At 50.1% G+C, this 18,903-nt stretch overlaps 10 non-coding genes across 10 annotated transcripts; all 10 read left to right on the forward strand.

Moving 5' to 3' along the window:
* The first annotated feature begins 2,719 nt into the window (after positions 1-2,719).
* On the forward strand, positions 2,720-2,791 carry TRNAM-CAU (transfer RNA methionine (anticodon CAU)). Its single transcript has one exon. It is a non-coding gene; the product is annotated as a tRNA-Met (tRNA).
* Positions 2,792-5,243: 2,452 nt separating this feature from the next.
* On the forward strand, positions 5,244-5,315 carry TRNAM-CAU (transfer RNA methionine (anticodon CAU)). Its single transcript has one exon. It is a non-coding gene; the product is annotated as a tRNA-Met (tRNA).
* A 1,185-nt stretch (positions 5,316-6,500) lies between these two features.
* Positions 6,501-6,572, forward strand: TRNAM-CAU (transfer RNA methionine (anticodon CAU)). The gene has a single exon. It is a non-coding gene; the product is annotated as a tRNA-Met (tRNA).
* A 1,189-nt stretch (positions 6,573-7,761) lies between these two features.
* On the forward strand, positions 7,762-7,833 carry TRNAM-CAU (transfer RNA methionine (anticodon CAU)). Its single transcript has one exon. It is a non-coding gene; the product is annotated as a tRNA-Met (tRNA).
* Positions 7,834-11,517: 3,684 nt separating this feature from the next.
* On the forward strand, positions 11,518-11,589 carry TRNAM-CAU (transfer RNA methionine (anticodon CAU)). The gene has a single exon. It is a non-coding gene; the product is annotated as a tRNA-Met (tRNA).
* Positions 11,590-12,774: 1,185 nt separating this feature from the next.
* On the forward strand, positions 12,775-12,846 carry TRNAM-CAU (transfer RNA methionine (anticodon CAU)). Its single transcript has one exon. It is a non-coding gene; the product is annotated as a tRNA-Met (tRNA).
* Positions 12,847-14,031: 1,185 nt separating this feature from the next.
* On the forward strand, positions 14,032-14,103 carry TRNAM-CAU (transfer RNA methionine (anticodon CAU)). Its single transcript has one exon. It is a non-coding gene; the product is annotated as a tRNA-Met (tRNA).
* A 1,183-nt stretch (positions 14,104-15,286) lies between these two features.
* TRNAM-CAU (transfer RNA methionine (anticodon CAU)) lies at positions 15,287-15,358 on the forward strand. Its single transcript has one exon. It is a non-coding gene; the product is annotated as a tRNA-Met (tRNA).
* A 1,185-nt stretch (positions 15,359-16,543) lies between these two features.
* Positions 16,544-16,615, forward strand: TRNAM-CAU (transfer RNA methionine (anticodon CAU)). The gene has a single exon. It is a non-coding gene; the product is annotated as a tRNA-Met (tRNA).
* A 1,185-nt stretch (positions 16,616-17,800) lies between these two features.
* TRNAM-CAU (transfer RNA methionine (anticodon CAU)) lies at positions 17,801-17,872 on the forward strand. The gene has a single exon. It is a non-coding gene; the product is annotated as a tRNA-Met (tRNA).
* Positions 17,873-18,903: the final 1,031 nt, after the last annotated feature.

Raw genomic sequence — 18,903 nt, forward strand, 5'->3', positions numbered from 1 at the left:
CAGAGAGAGAGAGACAGAGAGAGAAGGGGAAGGGGTGTTGGCAGTTAGGGTGTGAGCTAGAAAAATGAGGCCTGTCTGCAAAAGGCCATGGGATGGGAGTGCGCGGTTGCAGGTTGTTTGGCTTTGTAAGGCCTACTGCCCGCTTCACTCGAAACTGGGTCTAGGGTTGTCGGTTTGTAGGCTGTAAAAGCCCAGAAAAGCTCTTGTTCTCCAACGAGCAGAGTGGCGCAGCGGAAGCGTGCTGGGCCCATAACCCAGAGGTTGATGGATCGAAACCATCCTCTGCTAAGTTTTTTCAAATTATGTTTTTGTGTCATGGCATTAGGGCACAAAGAGCTGTAAGTGCCTGGATGCAATGTCATTCCTTGAACTTGCTGCCTCGTTCCACTCTTGCGCTAAATAGGAGAGGGTCCCAGCCCAGCCAACAAAATGTACTGTTCAATGAAACCAAACTTAAAACCAAGCTCCTTTTTTAAGGGGTCCCGGGGAAATGTTGGGCTGACCGGCAAGACCTCATGATGCGAACTGCTTCTGCGTCAAACGCAAGCTTTTTTTATTCCCAGCCAATGACTTATTCTTATTTCTAAGGGGCGCTCCATCAGATAGCCCAGACAGGCAGGCGTTGGTGGTATAGTGGTGAGCATAGCTGCCTTCCAAGCAGTTGACCCGGGTTCCATTCCCGGCCAACGCAGATCAAATCTTTAAATTGTTCAAAATGCATTTTTTGGAAATCAGACTCATGCTGAAAGCAAAGCTGACACACTTTTCGTGAAAATCAAAACCCCATCCAGGAAAGGTTCTTGCATCCTAGTTTCTGCAACTGTCTATCGGTGAGGGGATTGAAGCGAGCAGGGCTCCTGGCCCCTCCCTGACGAAGGTCTGACAAAGGCCTATTCGCCTTGCCCTGACGGGCAAAGGTCCCAGCAGGCCACCGAGCACAGCACCTCAGCCTATTAGAGTGAGGTTTCAGGATCTCTCTCATCCTGTAAACCAACATACTGAGGAAGGTGAAACGTGTGGCTGCGCTCCTCACATGCTGAAGCAGCAGCAGCCCTTTCCCTGAAGCAAAGTTCCTTCATTCCTCCCTCCCATAACCCTTAGCAGGGGATTTATGGTAATTGAGTTGAGTTTCCAAACTGGCCCTTCCTTCCTTCCTTCCCATATCTGCCAGCTCGAGAAGGCTTGTTTTGTTGCACCTGGGAAGTAAAGTATCTATTTGCGAGAGAGAGAGAATGAGAGAGAGAGACAGAGAGAGAGAGACAGAGAGAGAAGGGGAAGGGGTGTTGGCAGTTAGGGTGTGAGCTAGAGAAATGAGGCCTGTCTGCAAAAGGCCATGGGATGGGAGTGCGTGGTTGCAGGTTGTTTGGCTTTGTAAGGCCTACTGCCCGCTTCACTCGAAACTGGGTCTAGGGTTGTCGGTTTGTAGGCTGTAAAAGCCCCGAAAAGCTCTCGTTCTCCAGCCAGCAGGGTGGCGCAGCGGAAGCGTGCTGGGCCCATAACCCAGAGGTCAATGGATCGAAACCATCCTCTGCTAAGTTTTTTCAAATTATGTTTTTGTGTCATGGCATTAGGGCACAAAGAGCTGTAAGTGCCTGGATGCAATGTCATTCCTTGAACTTGCTGCCTCGTTCCACTCTTGCGCTAAATAGGAGAGGGTCCCAGCCCAGCCAACAAAATGTACTGTTCAATCAAACCAAACTTAAAACCAAGCTCCTTTTTTAAGGGGTCCCGGGGAAATGTTGGGCTGACCGGCAAGACCTCATGATGCGAACTGCTTCTGCGTCAAACGCAAGCTTTTTTTATTCCCAGCCAATGACTTATTCTTATTTCTAAGGGGCGCTCCATCAGATAGCCCAGACAGGCAGGCGTTGGTGGTATAGTGGTGAGCATAGCTGCCTTCCAAGCAGTTGACCCGGGTTCCATTCCCGGCCAACGCAGATCAAATCTTTAAATTGTTCAAAATGCATTTTTTGGAAATCAGACTCATGCTGAAAGCAAAGCTGACACACTTTTCGTGAAAATCAAAACCCCATCCAGGAAAGGTTCTTGCATCCTAGTTTCTGCAACTGTCTATCGGTGAGGGGATTGAAGCGAGCAGGGCTCCTGGCCCCTCCCCGACAAAGCCCTGACGAAGGTCTGACAAAGGCCTATTCGCCTTGCCCTGACGGGCAAAGGTCCCAGCAGGCCACCGAGCACAGCACCTCAGCCTATTAGAGTGAGGTTTCAGGATCTCTCTCATCCTGTAAACCAACATACTGAGGAAGGTGAAACGTGTGGCTGCGCTCCTCACATGCTGAAGCAGCAGCAGCCCTTTCCCTGAAGCAAAGTTCCTTCATTCCTCCCTCCCATAACCCTTAGCAGGGGATTTATGGTAATTGAGTTGAGTTTCCAAACTGGCCCTTCCTTCCTTCCTTCCCATATCTGCCAGCTCGAGAAGGCTTGTTTTGTTGCACCTGGGAAGTAAAGTATCTATTTGCGAGAGAGAGAGAATGAGAGAGAGAGACAGAGAGAGAGAGACAGAGAGAGAAGGGGAAGGGGTGTTGGCAGTTAGGGTGTGAGCTAGAGAAATGAGGCCTGTCTGCAAAAGGCCATGGGATGGGAGTGCGTGGTTGCAGGTTGTTTGGCTTTGTAAGGCCTACTGCCCGCTTCACTCGAAACTGGGTCTAGGGTTGTCGGTTTGTAGGCTGTAAAAGCCCAGAAAAGCTCTTGTTCTCCAACCAGCAGAGTGGCGCAGCGGAAGCGTGCTGGGCCCATAACCCAGAGGTCGATGGATCGAAACCATCCTCTGCTAAGTTTTTTCAAATTATGTTTTTGTGTCATGGCATTAGGGCACAAAGAGCTGTAAGTGCCTGGATGCAATGTCATTCCTTGAACTTGCTGCCTCGTTCCACTCTTGCGCTAAATAGGAGAGGGTCCCAGCCCAGCCAACAAAATGTACTGTTCAATCAAACCAAACTTAAAACCAAGCTCCTTTTTTAAGGGGTCCCGGGGAAATGTTGGGCTGACCGGCAAGACCTCATGATGCGAACTGCTTCTGCGTCAAACGCAAGCTTTTTTCATTCCCAGCCAATGACTTATTCTTATTTCTAAGGGGCGCTCCATCAGATAGCCCAGACAGGCAGGCGTTGGTGGTATAGTGGTGAGCATAGCTGCCTTCCAAGCAGTTGACCCGGGTTCCATTCCCGGCCAACGCAGATCAAATCTTTAAATTGTTCAAAATGCATTTTTTGGAAATCAGACTCATGCTGAAAGCAAAGCTGACACACTTTTCGTGAAAATCAAAACCCCATCCAGGAAAGGTTCTTGCATCCTAGTTTCTGCAACTGTCTATCGGTGAGGGGATTGAAGCGAGCAGGGCTCCTGGCCCCTCCCCGACAAAGCCCTGACGAAGGTCTGACAAAGGCCTATTCGCCTTGCCCTGACGGGCAAAGGTCCCAGCAGGCCACCGAGCACAGCACCTCAGCCTATTAGAGTGAGGTTTCAGGATCTCTCTCATCCTGTAAACCAACATACTGAGGAAGGTGAAACGTGTGGCTGCGCTCCTCACATGCTGAAGCAGCAGCAGCCCTTTCCCTGAAGCAAAGTTCCTTCATTCCTCCCTCCCATAACCCTTAGCAGGGGATTTATGGTAATTGAGTTGAGTTTCCAAACTGGCCCTTCCTTCCTTCCTTCCCATATCTGCCAGCTCGAGAAGGCTTGTTTTGTTGCACCTGGGAAGTAAAGTATCTATTTGCGAGAGAGAGAGAATGAGAGAGAGAGACAGAGAGAGAGAGACAGAGAGAGAAGGGGAAGGGGTGTTGGCAGTTAGGGTGTGAGCTAGAGAAATGAGGCCTGTCTGCAAAAGGCCATGGGATGGGAGTGCGTGGTTGCAGGTTGTTTGGCTTTGTAAGGCCTACTGCCCGCTTCACTCGAAACTGGGTCTAGGGTTGTCGGTTTGTAGGCTGTAAAAGCCCCGAAAAGCTCTCGTTCTCCAGCCAGCAGAGTGGCGCAGCGGAAGCGTGCTGGACCCATAACCCAGAGGTCGATGGATCGAAACCATCCTCTGCTAAGTTTTTTCAAATTATGTTTTTGTGTCATGGCATTAGGGCACAAAGAGCTGTAAGTGCCTGGATGCAATGTCATTCCTTGAACTTGCTGCCTCGTTCCACTCTTGCGCTAAATAGGAGAGGGTCCCAGCCCAGCCAACAAAATGTACTGTTCAATCAAACCAAACTTAAAACCAAGCTCCTTTTTTAAGGGGTCCCGGGGAAATGTTGGGCTGACCGGCAAGACCTCATGATGCGAACTGCTTCTGCGTCAACTGCAAGCTTTTTTCATTCCCAGCCAATGACTTATTCTTATTTCTAAGGGGCGCTCCATCAGATAGCCCAGACAGGCAGGCGTTGGTGGTATAGTGGTGAGCATAGCTGCCTTCCAAGCAGTTGACCCGGGTTCCATTCCCGGCGTTCCATTCCCGGCCAACGCAGATCAAATCTTTAAATTGTTCAAAATGCATTTTTTGGAAATCAGACTCATGCTGAAAGCAAAGCTGACACACTTTTCGTGAAAATCAAAACCCCATCCAGGAAAGGTTCTTGCATCCTAGTTTCTGCAACTGTCTATCGGTGAGGGGATTGAAGCGAGCAGGGCTCCTGGCCCCTCCCCGACAAAGCCCTGACGAAGGTCTGACAAAGGCCTCTTCGCCTTGCCCTGACGGGCAAAGGTCCCAGCAGGCCACCGAGCACAGCACCTCAGCCTATTAGAGTGAGGTTTCAGGATCTCTCTCATCCTGTAAACCAACATACTGAGGAAGGTGAAACGTGTGGCTGCGCTCCTCACATGCTGAAGCAGCAGCAGCCCTTTCCCTGAAGCAAAGTTCCTTCATTCCTCCCTCCCATAACCCTTAGCAGGGAATTTATGGTAATTGAGTTGAGTTTCCAAACTGGCCCTTCCTTCCTTCCCATATCTGCCAGCTCGAGAAGGCTTGTTTTGTTGCACCTGGGAAGTAAAGTATCTATTTGCGAGAGAGAGAGAATGAGAGAGAGAGACAGAGAGAGAGAGACAGAGAGAGAAGGGGAAGGGGTGTTGGCAGTTAGGGTGTGAGCTAGAGAAATGAGGCCTGTCTGCAAAAGGCCATGGGATGGGAGTGCGTGGTTGCAGGTTGTTTGGCTTTGTAAGGCCTACTGCCCGCTTCACTCGAAACTGGGTCTAGGGTTGTTGGTTTGTAGGCTGTAAAAGCCCCGAAAAGCTCTCGTTCTCCAGCCAGCAGAGTGGCGCAGCGGAAGCGTGCTGGGCCCATAACCCAGAGGTCGATGGATCGAAACCATCCTCTGCTAAGTTTTTTCAAATTATGTTTTTGTGTCATGGCATTAGGGCACAAAGAGCTGTAAGTGCCTGGATGCAATGTCATTCCTTGAACTTGCTGCCTCGTTCCACTCTTGCGCTAAATAGGAGAGGGTCCCAGCCCAGCCAACAAAATGTACTGTTCAATGAAACCAAACTTAAAACCAAGCTCCTTTTTTAAGGGGTCCCGGGGAAATGTTGGGCTGACCGGCAAGACCTCATGATGCGAACTGCTTCTGCGTCAAACGCAAGCTTTTTTTATTCCCAGCCAATGACTTATTCTTATTTCTAAGGGGCGCTCCATCAGATAGCCCAGACAGGCAGGCGTTGGTGGTATAGTGGTGAGCATAGCTGCCTTCCAAGCAGTTGACCCGGGTTCCATTCCCGGCCAACGCAGATCAAATCTTTAAATTGTTCAAAATGCATTTTTTGGAAATCAGACTCATGCTGAAAGCAAAGCTGACACACTTTTCGTGAAAATCAAAACCCCATCCAGGAAAGGTTCTTGCATCCTAGTTTCTGCAACTGTCTATCGGTGAGGGGATTGAAGCGAGCAGGGCTCCTGGCCCCTCCCCGACAAAGCCCTGACGAAGGTCTGACAAAGGCCTATTCGCCTTGCCCTGACGGGCAAAGGTCCCAGCAGGCCACCGAGCACAGCACCTCAGCCTATTAGAGTGAGGTTTCAGGATCTCTCTCATCCTGTAAACCAACATACTGAGGAAGGTGAAACGTGTGGCTACGCTCCTCACATGCTGAAGCAGCAGCAGCCCTTTCCCTGAAGCAAAGTTCCTTCATTCCTCCCTCCCATAACCCTTAGCAGGGGATTTATGGTAATTGAGTTGAGTTTCCAAACTGGCCCTTCCTTCCTTCCTTCCCATATCTGCCAGCTCGAGAAGGCTTGTTTTGTTGCACCTGGGAAGTAAAGTATCTATTTGCGAGAGAGAGAGAATGAGAGAGAGAGACAGAGAGAGAGAGACAGAGAGAGAAGGGGAAGGGGTGTTGGCAGTTAGGGTGTGAGCTAGAGAAATGAGGCCTGTCTGCAAAAGGCCATGGGATGGGAGTGCGTGGTTGCAGGTTGTTTGGCTTTGTAAGGCCTACTGCCCGCTTCACTCGAAACTGGGTCTAGGGTTGTCGGTTTGTAGGCTGTAAAAGCCCAGAAAAGCTCTTGTTCTCCAACCAGCAGAGTGGCGCAGCGGAAGCGTGCTGGGCCCATAACCCAGAGGTCGATGGATCGAAACCATCCTCTGCTAAGTTTTTTCAAATTATGTTTTTGTGTCATGGCATTAGGGCACAAAGAGCTGTAAGTGCCTGGATGCAATGTCATTCCTTGAACTTGCTGCCTCGTTCCACTCTTGCGCTAAATAGGAGAGGGTCCCAGCCCAGCCAACAAAATGTACTGTTCAATCAAACCAAACTTAAAACCAAGCTCCTTTTTTAAGGGGTCCCGGGGAAATGTTGGGCTGACCGGCAAGACCTCATGATGCGAACTGCTTCTGCGTCAAACGCAAGCTTTTTTCATTCCCAGCCAATGACTTATTCTTATTTCTAAGGGGCGCTCCATCAGATAGCCCAGACAGGCAGGCGTTGGTGGTATAGTGGTGAGCATAGCTGCCTTCCAAGCAGTTGACCCGGGTTCCATTCCCGGCCAGCGCAGATCAAATCTTTAAATTGTTCAAAATGCATTTTTTGGAAATCAGACTCATGCTGAAAGCAAAGCTGACACACTTTTCGTGAAAATCAAAACCCCATCCAGGAAAGGTTCTTGCATCCTAGTTTCTGCAACTGTCTATCGGTGAGGGGATTGAAGCGAGCAGGGCTCCTGGCCCCTCCCCGACAAAGCCCTGACGAAGGTCTGACAAAGGCCTATTCGCCTTGCCCTGACGGGCAAAGGTCCCAGCAGGCCACCGAGCACAGCACCTCAGCCTATTAGAGTGAGGTTTCAGGATCTCTCTCATCCTGTAAACCAACATACTGAGGAAGGTGAAACGTGTGGCTGCGCTCCTCACATGCTGAAGCAGCAGCAGCCCTTTCCCTGAAGCAAAGTTCCTTCATTCCTCCCTCCCATAACCCTTAGCAGGGAATTTATGGTAATTGAGTTGAGTTTCCAAACTGGCCCTTCCTTCCTTCCTTCCTTCCCATATCTGCCAGCTCGAGAAGGCTTGTTTTGTTGCACCTGGGAAGTAAAGTATCTATTTGCGAGAGAGAGAGAATGAGAGAGAGAGACAGAGAGAGAGAGACAGAGAGAGAAGGGGAAGGGGTGTTGGCAGTTAGGGTGTGAGCTAGAGAAATGAGGCCTGTCTGCAAAAGGCCATGGGATGGGAGTGCGTGGTTGCAGGTTGTTTGGCTTTGTAAGGCCTACTGCCCGCTTCACTCGAAACTGGGTCTAGGGTTGTCGGTTTGTAGGCTGTAAAAGCCCCGAAAAGCTCTCGTTCTCCAGCCAGCAGAGTGGCGCAGCGGAAGCGTGCTGGGCCCATAACCCAGAGGTCGATGGATCGAAACCATCCTCTGCTAAGTTTTTTCAAATTATGTTTTTGTGTCATGGCATTAGGGCACAAAGAGCTGTAAGTGCCTGGATGCAATGTCATTCCTTGAACTTGCTGCCTCGTTCCACTCTTGCGCTAAATAGGAGAGGGTCCCAGCCCAGCCAACAAAATGTACTGTTCAATCAAACCAAACTTAAAACCAAGCTCCTTTTTTAAGGGGTCCCGGGGAAATGTTGGGCTGACCGGCAAGACCTCATGATGCGAACTGCTTCTGCGTCAAACGCAAGCTTTTTTTATTCCCAGCCAATGACTTATTCTTATTTCTAAGGGGCGCTCCATCAGATAGCCCAGACAGGCAGGCGTTGGTGGTATAGTGGTGAGCATAGCTGCCTTCCAAGCAGTTGACCCGGGTTCCATTCCCGGCCAACGCAGATCAAATCTTTAAATTGTTCAAAATGCATTTTTTGGAAATCAGACTCATGCTGAAAGCAAAGCTGACACACTTTTCGTGAAAATCAAAACCCCATCCAGGAAAGGTTCTTGCATCCTAGTTTCTGCAACTGTCTATCGGTGAGGGGATTGAAGCGAGCAGGGCTCCTGGCCCCTCCCCGACAAAGCCCTGACGAAGGTCTGACAAAGGCCTATTCGCCTTGCCCTGACGGGCAAAGGTCCCAGCAGGCCACCGAGCACAGCACCTCAGCCTATTAGAGTGAGGTTTCAGGATCTCTCTCATCCTGTAAACCAACATACTGAGGAAGGTGAAACGTGTGGCTGCGCTCCTCACATGCTGAAGCAGCAGCAGCCCTTTCCCTGAAGCAAAGTTCCTTCATTCCTCCCTCCCATAACCCTTAGCAGGGGATTTATGGTAATTGAGTTGAGTTTCCAAACTGGCCCTTCCTTCCTTCCTTCCCATATCTGCCAGCTCGAGAAGGCTTGTTTTGTTGCACCTGGGAAGTAAAGTATCTATTTGCGAGAGAGAGAGAATGAGAGAGAGAGACAGAGAGAGAGAGACAGAGAGAGAAGGGGAAGGGGTGTTGGCAGTTAGGGTGTGAGCTAGAGAAATGAGGCCTGTCTGCAAAAGGCCATGGGATGGGAGTGCGTGGTTGCAGGTTGTTTGGCTTTGTAAGGCCTACTGCCCGCTTCACTCGAAACTGGGTCTAGGGTTGTCGGTTTGTAGGCTGTAAAAGCCCCGAAAAGCTCTCGTTCTCCAGCCAGCGGAGTGGCGCAGCGGAAGCGTGCTGGGCCCATAACCCAAAGGTCGATGGATCGAAACCATCCTCTGCTAAGTTTTTTCAAATTATGTTTTTGTGTCATGGCATTAGGGCACAAAGAGCTGTAAGTGCCTGGATGCAATGTCATTCCTTGAACTTGCTGCCTCGTTCCACTCTTGCGCTAAATAGGAGAGGGTCCCAGCCCAGCCAACAAAATGTACTGTTCAATCAAACCAAACTTAAAACCAAGCTCCTTTTTTAAGGGGTCCCGGGGAAATGTTGGGCTGACCGGCAAGACCTCATGATGCGAACTGCTTCTGCGTCAAACGCAAGCTTTTTTTATTCCCAGCCAATGACTTATTCTTATTTCTAAGGGGCGCTCCATCAGATAGCCCAGACAGGCAGGCGTTGGTGGTATAGTGGTGAGCATAGCTGCCTTCCAAGCAGTTGACCAGCCAACGCAGATCAAATCTTTAAATTGTTCAAAATGCATTTTTTGGAAATCAGACTCATGCTGAAAGCAAAGCTGACACACTTTTCGTGAAAATCAAAACCCCATCCAGGAAAGGTTCTTGCATCCTAGTTTCTGCAACTGTCTATCGGTGAGGGGATTGAAGCGAGCAGGGCTCCTGGCCCCTCCCCGACAAAGCCCTGACGAAGGTCTGACAAAGGCCTATTCGCCTTGCCCTGACGGGCAAAGGTCCCAGCAGGCCACCGAGCACAGCACCTCAGCCTATTAGAGTGAGGTTTCAGGATCTCTCTCATCCTGTAAACCAACATACTGAGGAAGGTGAAACGTGTGGCTGCGCTCCTCACATGCTGAAGCAGCAGCAGCCCTTTCCCTGAAGCAAAGTTCCTTCATTCCTCCCTCCCATAACCCTTAGCAGGGGATTTATGGTAATTGAGTTGAGTTTCCAAACTGGCCCTTCCTTCCTTCCTTCCCATATCTGCCAGCTCGAGAAGGCTTGTTTTGTTGCACCTGGGAAGTAAAGTATCTATTTGCGAGAGAGAGAGAATGAGAGAGAGAGACAGAGAGAGAGAGACAGAGAGAGAAGGGGAAGGGGTGTTGGCAGTTAGGGTGTGAGCTAGAGAAATGAGGCCTGTCTGCAAAAGGCCATGGGATGGGAGTGCGTGGTTGCAGGTTGTTTGGCTTTGTAAGGCCTACTGCCCGCTTCACTCGAAACTGGGTCTAGGGTTGTCGGTTTGTAGGCTGTAAAAGCCCCGAAAAGCTCTCGTTCTCCAGCCAGCAGAGTGGCGCAGCGGAAGCGTGCTGGACCCATAACCCAGAGGTCGATGGATCGAAACCATCCTCTGCTAAGTTTTTTCAAATTATGTTTTTGTGTCATGGCATTAGGGCACAAAGAGCTGTAAGTGCCTGGATGCAATGTCATTCCTTGAACTTGCTGCCTCGTTCCACTCTTGCGCTAAATAGGAGAGGGTCCCAGCCCAGCCAACAAAATGTACTGTTCAATCAAACCAAACTTAAAACCAAGCTCCTTTTTTAAGGGGTCCCGGGGAAATGTTGGGCTGACCGGCAAGACCTCATGATGCGAACTGCTTCTGCGTCAAACGCAAGCTTTTTTCATTCCCAGCCAATGACTTATTCTTATTTCTAAGGGGCGCTCCATCAGATAGCCCAGACAGGCAGGCGTTGGTGGTATAGTGGTGAACATAGCTGCCTTCCAAGCAGTTGACCCGGGTTCCATTCCCGGCCAACGCAGATCAAATCTTTAAATTGTTCAAAATGCATTTTTTGGAAATCAGACTCATGCTGAAAGCAAAGCTGACACACTTTTCGTGAAAATCAAAACCCCATCCAGGAAAGGTTCTTGCATCCTAGTTTCTGCAACTGTCTATCGGTGAGGGGATTGAAGCGAGCAGGGCTCCTGGCCCCTCCCCGACAAAGCCCTGACGAAGGTCTGACAAAGGCCTATTCGCCTTGCCCTGACGGGCAAAGGTCCCAGCAGGCCACCGAGCACAGCACCTCAGCCTATTAGAGTGAGGTTTCAGGATCTCTCTCATCCTGTAAACCAACATACTGAGGAAGGTGAAACGTGTGGCTGCGCTCCTCACATGCTGAAGCAGCAGCAGCCCTTTCCCTGAAGCAAGTTCCTTCATTCCTCCCTCCCATAACCCTTAGCAGGGAATTTATGGTAATTGAGTTGAGTTTCCAAACTGGCCCTTCCTTCCTTCCTTCCCATATCTGCCAGCTCGAGAAGGCTTGTTTTGTTGCACCTGGGAAGTAAAGTATCTATTTGCGAGAGAGAGAGAATGAGAGAGAGAGACAGAGAGAGAGAGACAGAGAGAGAAGGGGAAGGGGTGTTGGCAGTTAGGGTGTGAGCTAGAGAAATGAGGCCTGTCTGCAAAAGGCCATGGGATGGGAGTGCGTGGTTGCAGGTTGTTTGGCTTTGTAAGGCCTACTGCCCGCTTCACTCGAAACTGGGTCTAGGGTTGTCGGTTTGTAGGCTGTAAAAGCCCCGAAAAGCTCTCGTTCTCCAGCCAGCAGAGTGGCGCAGCGGAAGCGTGCTGGGCCCATAACCCAGAGGTCGATGGATCGAAACCATCCTCTGCTAAGTTTTTTCAAATTATGTTTTTGTGTCATGGCATTAGGGCACAAAGAGCTGTAAGTGCCTGGATGCAATGTCATTCCTTGAACTTGCTGCCTCGTTCCACTCTTGCGCTAAATAGGAGAGGGTCCCAGCCCAGCCAACAAAATGTACTGTTCAATCAAACCAAACTTAAAACCAAGCTCCTTTTTTAAGGGGTCCCGGGGAAATGTTGGGCTGACCGGCAAGACCTCATGATGCGAACTGCTTCTGCGTCAAACGCAAGCTTTTTTTATTCCCAGCCAATGACTTATTCTTATTTCTAAGGGGCGCTCCATCAGATAGCCCAGACAGGCAGGCGTTGGTGGTATAGTGGTGAGCATAGCTGCCTTCCAAGCAGTTGACCAGGGTTCCATTCCCGGCCAACGCAGATCAAATCTTTAAATTGTTCAAAATGCATTTTTTGGAAATCAGACTCATGCTGAAAGCAAAGCTGACACACTTTTCGTGAAAATCAAAACCCCATCCAGGAAAGGTTCTTGCATCCTAGTTTCTGCAACTGTCTATCGGTGAGGGGATTGAAGCGAGCAGGGCTCCTGGCCCCTCCCCGACAAAGCCCTGACGAAGGTCTGACAAAGGCCTATTCGCCTTGCCCTGACGGGCAAAGGTCCCAGCAGGCCACCGAGCACAGCACCTCAGCCTATTAGAGTGAGGTTTCAGGATCTCTCTCATCCTGTAAACCAACATACTGAGGAAGGTGAAACGTGTGGCTGCGCTCCTCACATGCTGAAGCAGCAGCAGCCCTTTCCCTGAAGCAAAGTTCCTTCATTCCTCCCTCCCATAACCCTTAGCAGGGAATTTATGGTAATTGAGTTGAGTTTCCAAACTGGCCCTTCCTTCCTTCCTTCCCATATCTGCCAGCTCGAGAAGGCTTGTTTTGTTGCACCTGGGAAGTAAAGTATCTATTTGCGAGAGAGAGAGAATGAGAGAGAGAGACAGAGAGAGAGAGACAGAGAGAGAAGAGGAAGGGGTGTTGGCAGTTAGGGTGTGAGCTAGAGAAATGAGGCCTGTCTGCAAAAGGCCATGGGATGGGAGTGCGTGGTTGCAGGTTGTTTGGCTTTGTAAGGCCTACTGCCCGCTTCACTCGAAACTGGGTCTAGGGTTGTTGGTTTGTAGGCTGTAAAAGCCCCGAAAAGCTCTCGTTCTCCAGCCAGCAGAGTGGCGCAGCGGAAGCGTGCTGGGCCCATAACCCAGAGGTCGATGGATCGAAACCATCCTCTGCTAAGTTTTTTCAAATTATGTTTTTGTGTCATGGCATTAGGGCACAAAGAGCTGTAAGTGCCTGGATGCAATGTCATTCCTTGAACTTGCTGCCTCGTTCCACTCTTGCGCTAAATAGGAGAGGGTCCCAGCCCAGCCAACAAAATGTACTGTTCAATGAAACCAAACTTAAAACCAAGCTCCTTTTTTAAGGGGTCCCGGGGAAATGTTGGGCTGACCGGCAAGACCTCATGATGCGAACTGCTTCTGCGTCAAACGCAAGCTTTTTTTATTCCCAGCCAATGACTTATTCTTATTTCTAAGGGGCGCTCCATCAGATAGCCCAGACAGGCAGGCGTTGGTGGTATAGTGGTGAGCATAGCTGCCTTCCAAGCAGTTGACCCGGGTTCCATTCCCGGCCAACGCAGATCAAATCTTTAAATTGTTCAAAATGCATTTTTTGGAAATCAGACTCATGCTGAAAGCAAAGCTGACACACTTTTCGTGAAAATCAAAACCCCATCCAGGAAAGGTTCTTGCATCCTAGTTTCTGCAACTGTCTATCGGTGAGGGGATTGAAGCGAGCAGGGCTCCTGGCCCCTCCCCGACAAAGCCCTGACGAAGGTCTGACAAAGGCCTATTCGCCTTGCCCTGACGGGCAAAGGTCCCAGCAGGCCACCGAGCACAGCACCTCAGCCTATTAGAGTGAGGTTTCAGGATCTCTCTCATCCTGTAAACCAACATACTGAGGAAGGTGAAACGTGTGGCTACGCTCCTCACATGCTGAAGCAGCAGCAGCCCTTTCCCTGAAGCAAAGTTCCTTCATTCCTCCCTCCCATAACCCTTAGCAGGGGATTTATGGTAATTGAGTTGAGTTTCCAAACTGGCCCTTCCTTCCTTCCTTCCCATATCTGCCAGCTCGAGAAGGCTTGTTTTGTTGCACCTGGGAAGTAAAGTATCTATTTGCGAGAGAGAGAGAATGAGAGAGAGAGACAGAGAGAGAGAGACAGAGAGAGAAGGGGAAGGGGTGTTGGCAGTTAGGGTGTGAGCTAGAGAAATGAGGCCTGTCTGCAAAAGGCCATGGGATGGGAGTGCGTGGTTGCAGGTTGTTTCTCTTTGTAAGGCCTACTGCCCGCTTCACTCGAAACTGGGTCTAGGGTTGTCGGTTTGTAGGCTGTAAAAGCCCCGAAAAGCTCTCGTTCTCCAGCCAGCAGAGTGGCGCAGCGGAAGCGTGCTGGGCCCATAACCCAGAGGTCGATGGATCGAAACCATCCTCTGCTAAGTTTTTTCAAATTATGTTTTTGTGTCATGGCATTAGGGCACAAAGAGCTGTAAGTGCCTGGATGCAATGTCATTCCTTGAACTTGCTGCCTCGTTCCACTCTTGCGCTAAAGGAGAGGGTCCCAGCCCAGCCAACAAAATGTACTGTTCAATCAAACCAAACTTAAAACCAAGCTCCTTTTTTAAGGGGTCCCGGGGAAATGTTGGGCTGACCGGCAAGACCTCATGATGCGAACTGCTTCTGCGTCAAACGCAAGCTTTTTTTATTCCCAGCCAATGACTTATTCTTATTTCTAAGGGGCGCTCCATCAGATAGCCCAGACAGGCAGGCGTTGGTGGTATAGTGGTGAGCATAGCTGCCTTCCAAGCAGTTGACCAGGGTTCCATTCCCGGCCAACGCAGATCAAATCTTTAAATTGTTCAAAATGCATTTTTTGGAAATCAGACTCATGCTGAAAGCAAAGCTGACACACTTTTCGTGAAAATCAAAACCCCATCCAGGAAAGGTTCTTGCATCCTAGTTTCTGCAACTGTCTATCGGTGAGGGGATTGAAGCGAGCAGGGCTCCTGGCCCCTCCCCGACAAAGCCCTGACGAAGGTCTGACAAAGGCCTATTCGCCTTGCCCTGACGGGCAAAGGTCCCAGCAGGCCACCGAGCACAGCACCTCAGCCTATTAGAGTGAGGTTTCAGGATCTCTCTCATCCTGTAAACCAACATACTGAGGAAGGTGAAACGTGTGGCTGCGCTCCTCACATGCTGAAGCAGCAGCAGCCCTTTCCCTGAAGCAAAGTTCCTTCATTCCTCCCTCCCATAACCCTTAGCAGGGAATTTATGGTAATTGAGTTGAGTTTCCAAACTGGCCCTTCCTTCCTTCCTTCCCATATCTGCCAGCTCGAGAAGGCTTGTTTTGTTGCACCTGGGAAGTAAAGTATCTATTTGCGAGAGAGAGAGAATGAGAGAGAGAGACAGAGAGAGAGAGACAGAGAGAGAAGAGGAAGGGGTGTTGGCAGTTAGGGTGTGAGCTAGAGAAATGAGGCCTGTCTGCAAAAGGCCATGGGATGGGAGTGCGTGGTTGCAGGTTGTTTGGCTTTGTAAGGCCTACTGCCCGCTTCACTCGAAACTGGGTCTAGGGTTGTTGGTTTGTAGGCTGTAAAAGCCCCGAAAAGCTCTCGTTCTCCAGCCAGCAGAGTGGCGCAGCGGAAGCGTGCTGGGCCCATAACCCAGAGGTCGATGGATCGAAACCATCCTCTGCTAAGTTTTTTCAAATTATGTTTTTGTGTCATGGCATTAGGGCACAAAGAGCTGTAAGTGCCTGGATGCAATGTCATTCCTTGAACTTGCTGCCTCGTTCCACTCTTGCGCTAAATAGGAGAGGGTCCCAGCCCAGCCAACAAAATGTACTGTTCAATGAAACCAAACTTAAAACCAAGCTCCTTTTTTAAGGGGTCCCGGGGAAATGTTGGGCTGACCGGCAAGACCTCATGATGCGAACTGCTTCTGCGTCAAACGCAAGCTTTTTTTATTCCCAGCCAATGACTTATTCTTATTTCTAAGGGGCGCTCCATCAGATAGCCCAGACAGGCAGGCGTTGGTGGTATAGTGGTGAGCATAGCTGCCTTCCAAGCAGTTGACCCGGGTTCCATTCCCGGCCAACGCAGATCAAATCTTTAAATTGTTCAAAATGCATTTTTTGGAAATCAGACTCATGCTGAAAGCAAAGCTGACACACTTTTCGTGAAAATCAAAACCCCATCCAGGAAAGGTTCTTGCATCCTAGTTTCTGCAACTGTCTATCGGTGAGGGGATTGAAGCGAGCAGGGCTCCTGGCCCCTCCCCGACAAAGCCCTGACGAAGGTCTGACAAAGGCCTATTCGCCTTGCCCTGACGGGCAAAGGTCCCAGCAGGCCACCGAGCACAGCACCTCAGCCTATTAGAGTGAGGTTTCAGGATCTCTCTCATCCTGTAAACCAACATACTGAGGAAGGTGAAACGTGTGGCTACGCTCCTCACATGCTGAAGCAGCAGCAGCCCTTTCCCTGAAGCAAAGTTCCTTCATTCCTCCCTCCCATAACCCTTAGCAGGGGATTTATGGTAATTGAGTTGAGTTTCCAAACTGGCCCTTCCTTCCTTCCTTCCCATATCTGCCAGCTCGAGAAGGCTTGTTTTGTTGCACCTGGGAAGTAAAGTATCTATTTGCGAGAGAGAGAGAATGAGAGAGAGAGACAGAGAGAGAGAGACAGAGAGAGAAGGGGAAGGGGTGTTGGCAGTTAGGGTGTGAGCTAGAGAAATGAGGCCTGTCTGCAAAAGGCCATGGGATGGGAGTGCGTGGTTGCAGGTTGTTTGGCTTTGTAAGGCCTACTGCCCGCTTCACTCGAAACTGGGTCTAGGGTTGTCGGTTTGTAGGCTGTAAAAGCCCAGAAAAGCTCTTGTTCTCCAACCAGCAGAGTGGCGCAGCGGAAGCGTGCTGGGCCCATAACCCAGAGGTCGATGGATCGAAACCATCCTCTGCTAAGTTTTTTCAAATTATGTTTTTGTGTCATGGCATTAGGGCACAAAGAGCTGTAAGTGCCTGGATGCAATGTCATTCCTTGAACTTGCTGCCTCGTTCCACTCTTGCGCTAAATAGGAGAGGGTCCCAGCCCAGCCAACAAAATGTACTGTTCAATCAAACCAAACTTAAAACCAAGCTCCTTTTTTAAGGGGTCCCGGGGAAATGTTGGGCTGACCGGCAAGACCTCATGATGCGAACTGCTTCTGCGTCAAACGCAAGCTTTTTTCATTCCCAGCCAATGACTTATTCTTATTTCTAAGGGGCGCTCCATCAGATAGCCCAGACAGGCAGGCGTTGGTGGTATAGTGGTGAGCATAGCTGCCTTCCAAGCAGTTGACCCGGGTTCCATTCCCGGCCAGCGCAGATCAAATCTTTAAATTGTTCAAAATGCATTTTTTGGAAATCAGACTCATGCTGAAAGCAAAGCTGACACACTTTTCGTGAAAATCAAAACCCCATCCAGGAAAGGTTCTTGCATCCTAGTTTCTGCAACTGTCTATCGGTGAGGGGATTGAAGCGAGCAGGGCTCCTGGCCCCTCCCCGACAAAGCCCTGACGAAGGTCTGACAAAGGCCTATTCGCCTTGCCCTGACGGGCAAAGGTCCCAGCAGGCCACCGAGCACAGCACCTCAGCCTATTAGAGTGAGGTTTCAGGATCTCTCTCATCCTGTAAACCAACATACTGAGGAAGGTGAAACGTGTGGCTGCGCTCCTCACATGCTGAAGCAGCAGCAGCCCTTTCCCTGAAGCAAAGTTCCTTCATTCCTCCCTCCCATAACCCTTAGCAGGGAATTTATGGTAATTGAGTTGAGTTTCCAAACTGGCCCTTCCTTCCTTCCTTCCCATATCTGCCAGCTCGAGAAGGCTTGTTTTGTTGCACCTGGGAAGTAAAGTATCTATTTGCGAGAGAGAGAGAATGAGAGAGAGAGACAGAGAGAGAGAGACAGAGAGAGAAGGGGAAGGGGTGTTGGCAGTTAGGGTGTGAGCTAGAGAAATGAGGCCTGTCTGCAAAAGGCCATGGGATGGGAGTGCGTGGTTGCAGGTTGTTTGGCTTTGTAAGGCCTACTGCCCGCTTCACTCGAAACTGGGTCTAGGGTTGTCGGTTTGTAGGCTGTAAAAGCCCCGAAAAGCTCTCGTTCTCCAGCCAGCAGAGTGGCGCAGCGGAAGCGTGCTGGGCCCATAACCCAGAGGTCGATGGATCGAAACCATCCTCTGCTAAGTTTTTTCAAATTATGTTTTTGTGTCATGGCATTAGGGCACAAAGAGCTGTAAGTGCCTGGATGCAATGTCATTCCTTGAACTTGCTGCCTCGTTCCACTCTTGCGCTAAATAGGAGAGGGTCCCAGCCCAGCCAACAAAATGTACTGTTCAATCAAACCAAACTTAAAACCAAGCTCCTTTTTTAAGGGGTCCCGGGGAAATGTTGGGCTGACCGGCAAGACCTCATGATGCGAACTGCTTCTGCGTCAAACGCAAGCTTTTTTTATTCCCAGCCAATGACTTATTCTTATTTCTAAGGGGCGCTCCATCAGATAGCCCAGACAGGCAGGCGTTGGTGGTATAGTGGTGAGCATAGCTGCCTTCCAAGCAGTTGAGCCGGGTTCCATTCCCGGCCAACGCAGATCAAATCTTTAAATTGTTCAAAATGCATTTTTTGGAAATCAGACTCATGCTGAAAGCAAAGCTGACACACTTTTCGTGAAAATCAAAACCCCATCCAGGAAAGGTTCTTGCATCCTAGTTTCTGCAACTGTCTATCGGTGAGGGGATTGAAGCGAGCAGGGCTCCTGGCCCCTCCCCGACAAAGCCCTGACGAAGGTCTGACAAAGGCCTATTCGCCTTGCCCTGACGGGCAAAGGTCCCAGCAGGCCACCGAGCACAGCACCTCAGCCTATTAGAGTGAGGTTTCAGGATCTCTCTCATCCTGTAAACCAACATACTGAGGAAGGTGAAACGTGTGGCTGCGCTCCTCACATGCTCAAGCAGCAGCAGCCCTTTCCCTGAAGCAAAGTTCCTTCATTCCTCCCTCCCATAACCCTTAGCAGGGGATTTATGGTAATTGAGTTGAGTTTCCAAACTGGCCCTTCCTTCCTTCCTTCCCATATCTGCCAGCTCGAGAAGGCTTGTTTTGTTGCACCTGGGAAGTAAAGTATCTATTTGCGAGAGAGAGAGAATGAGAGAGAGAGACAGAGAGAGAGAGACAGAGAGAGAAGGGGAAGGGGTGTTGGCAGTTAGGGTGTGAGCTAGAG

This window comes from Ambystoma mexicanum, chromosome 6q (genome assembly GCF_040938575.1).
Source record: "Ambystoma mexicanum isolate Mex_15411 chromosome 6q, UKY_AmexF1_1, whole genome shotgun sequence".
Classification (NCBI taxonomy): domain Eukaryota; kingdom Metazoa; phylum Chordata; class Amphibia; order Caudata; family Ambystomatidae; genus Ambystoma; species Ambystoma mexicanum.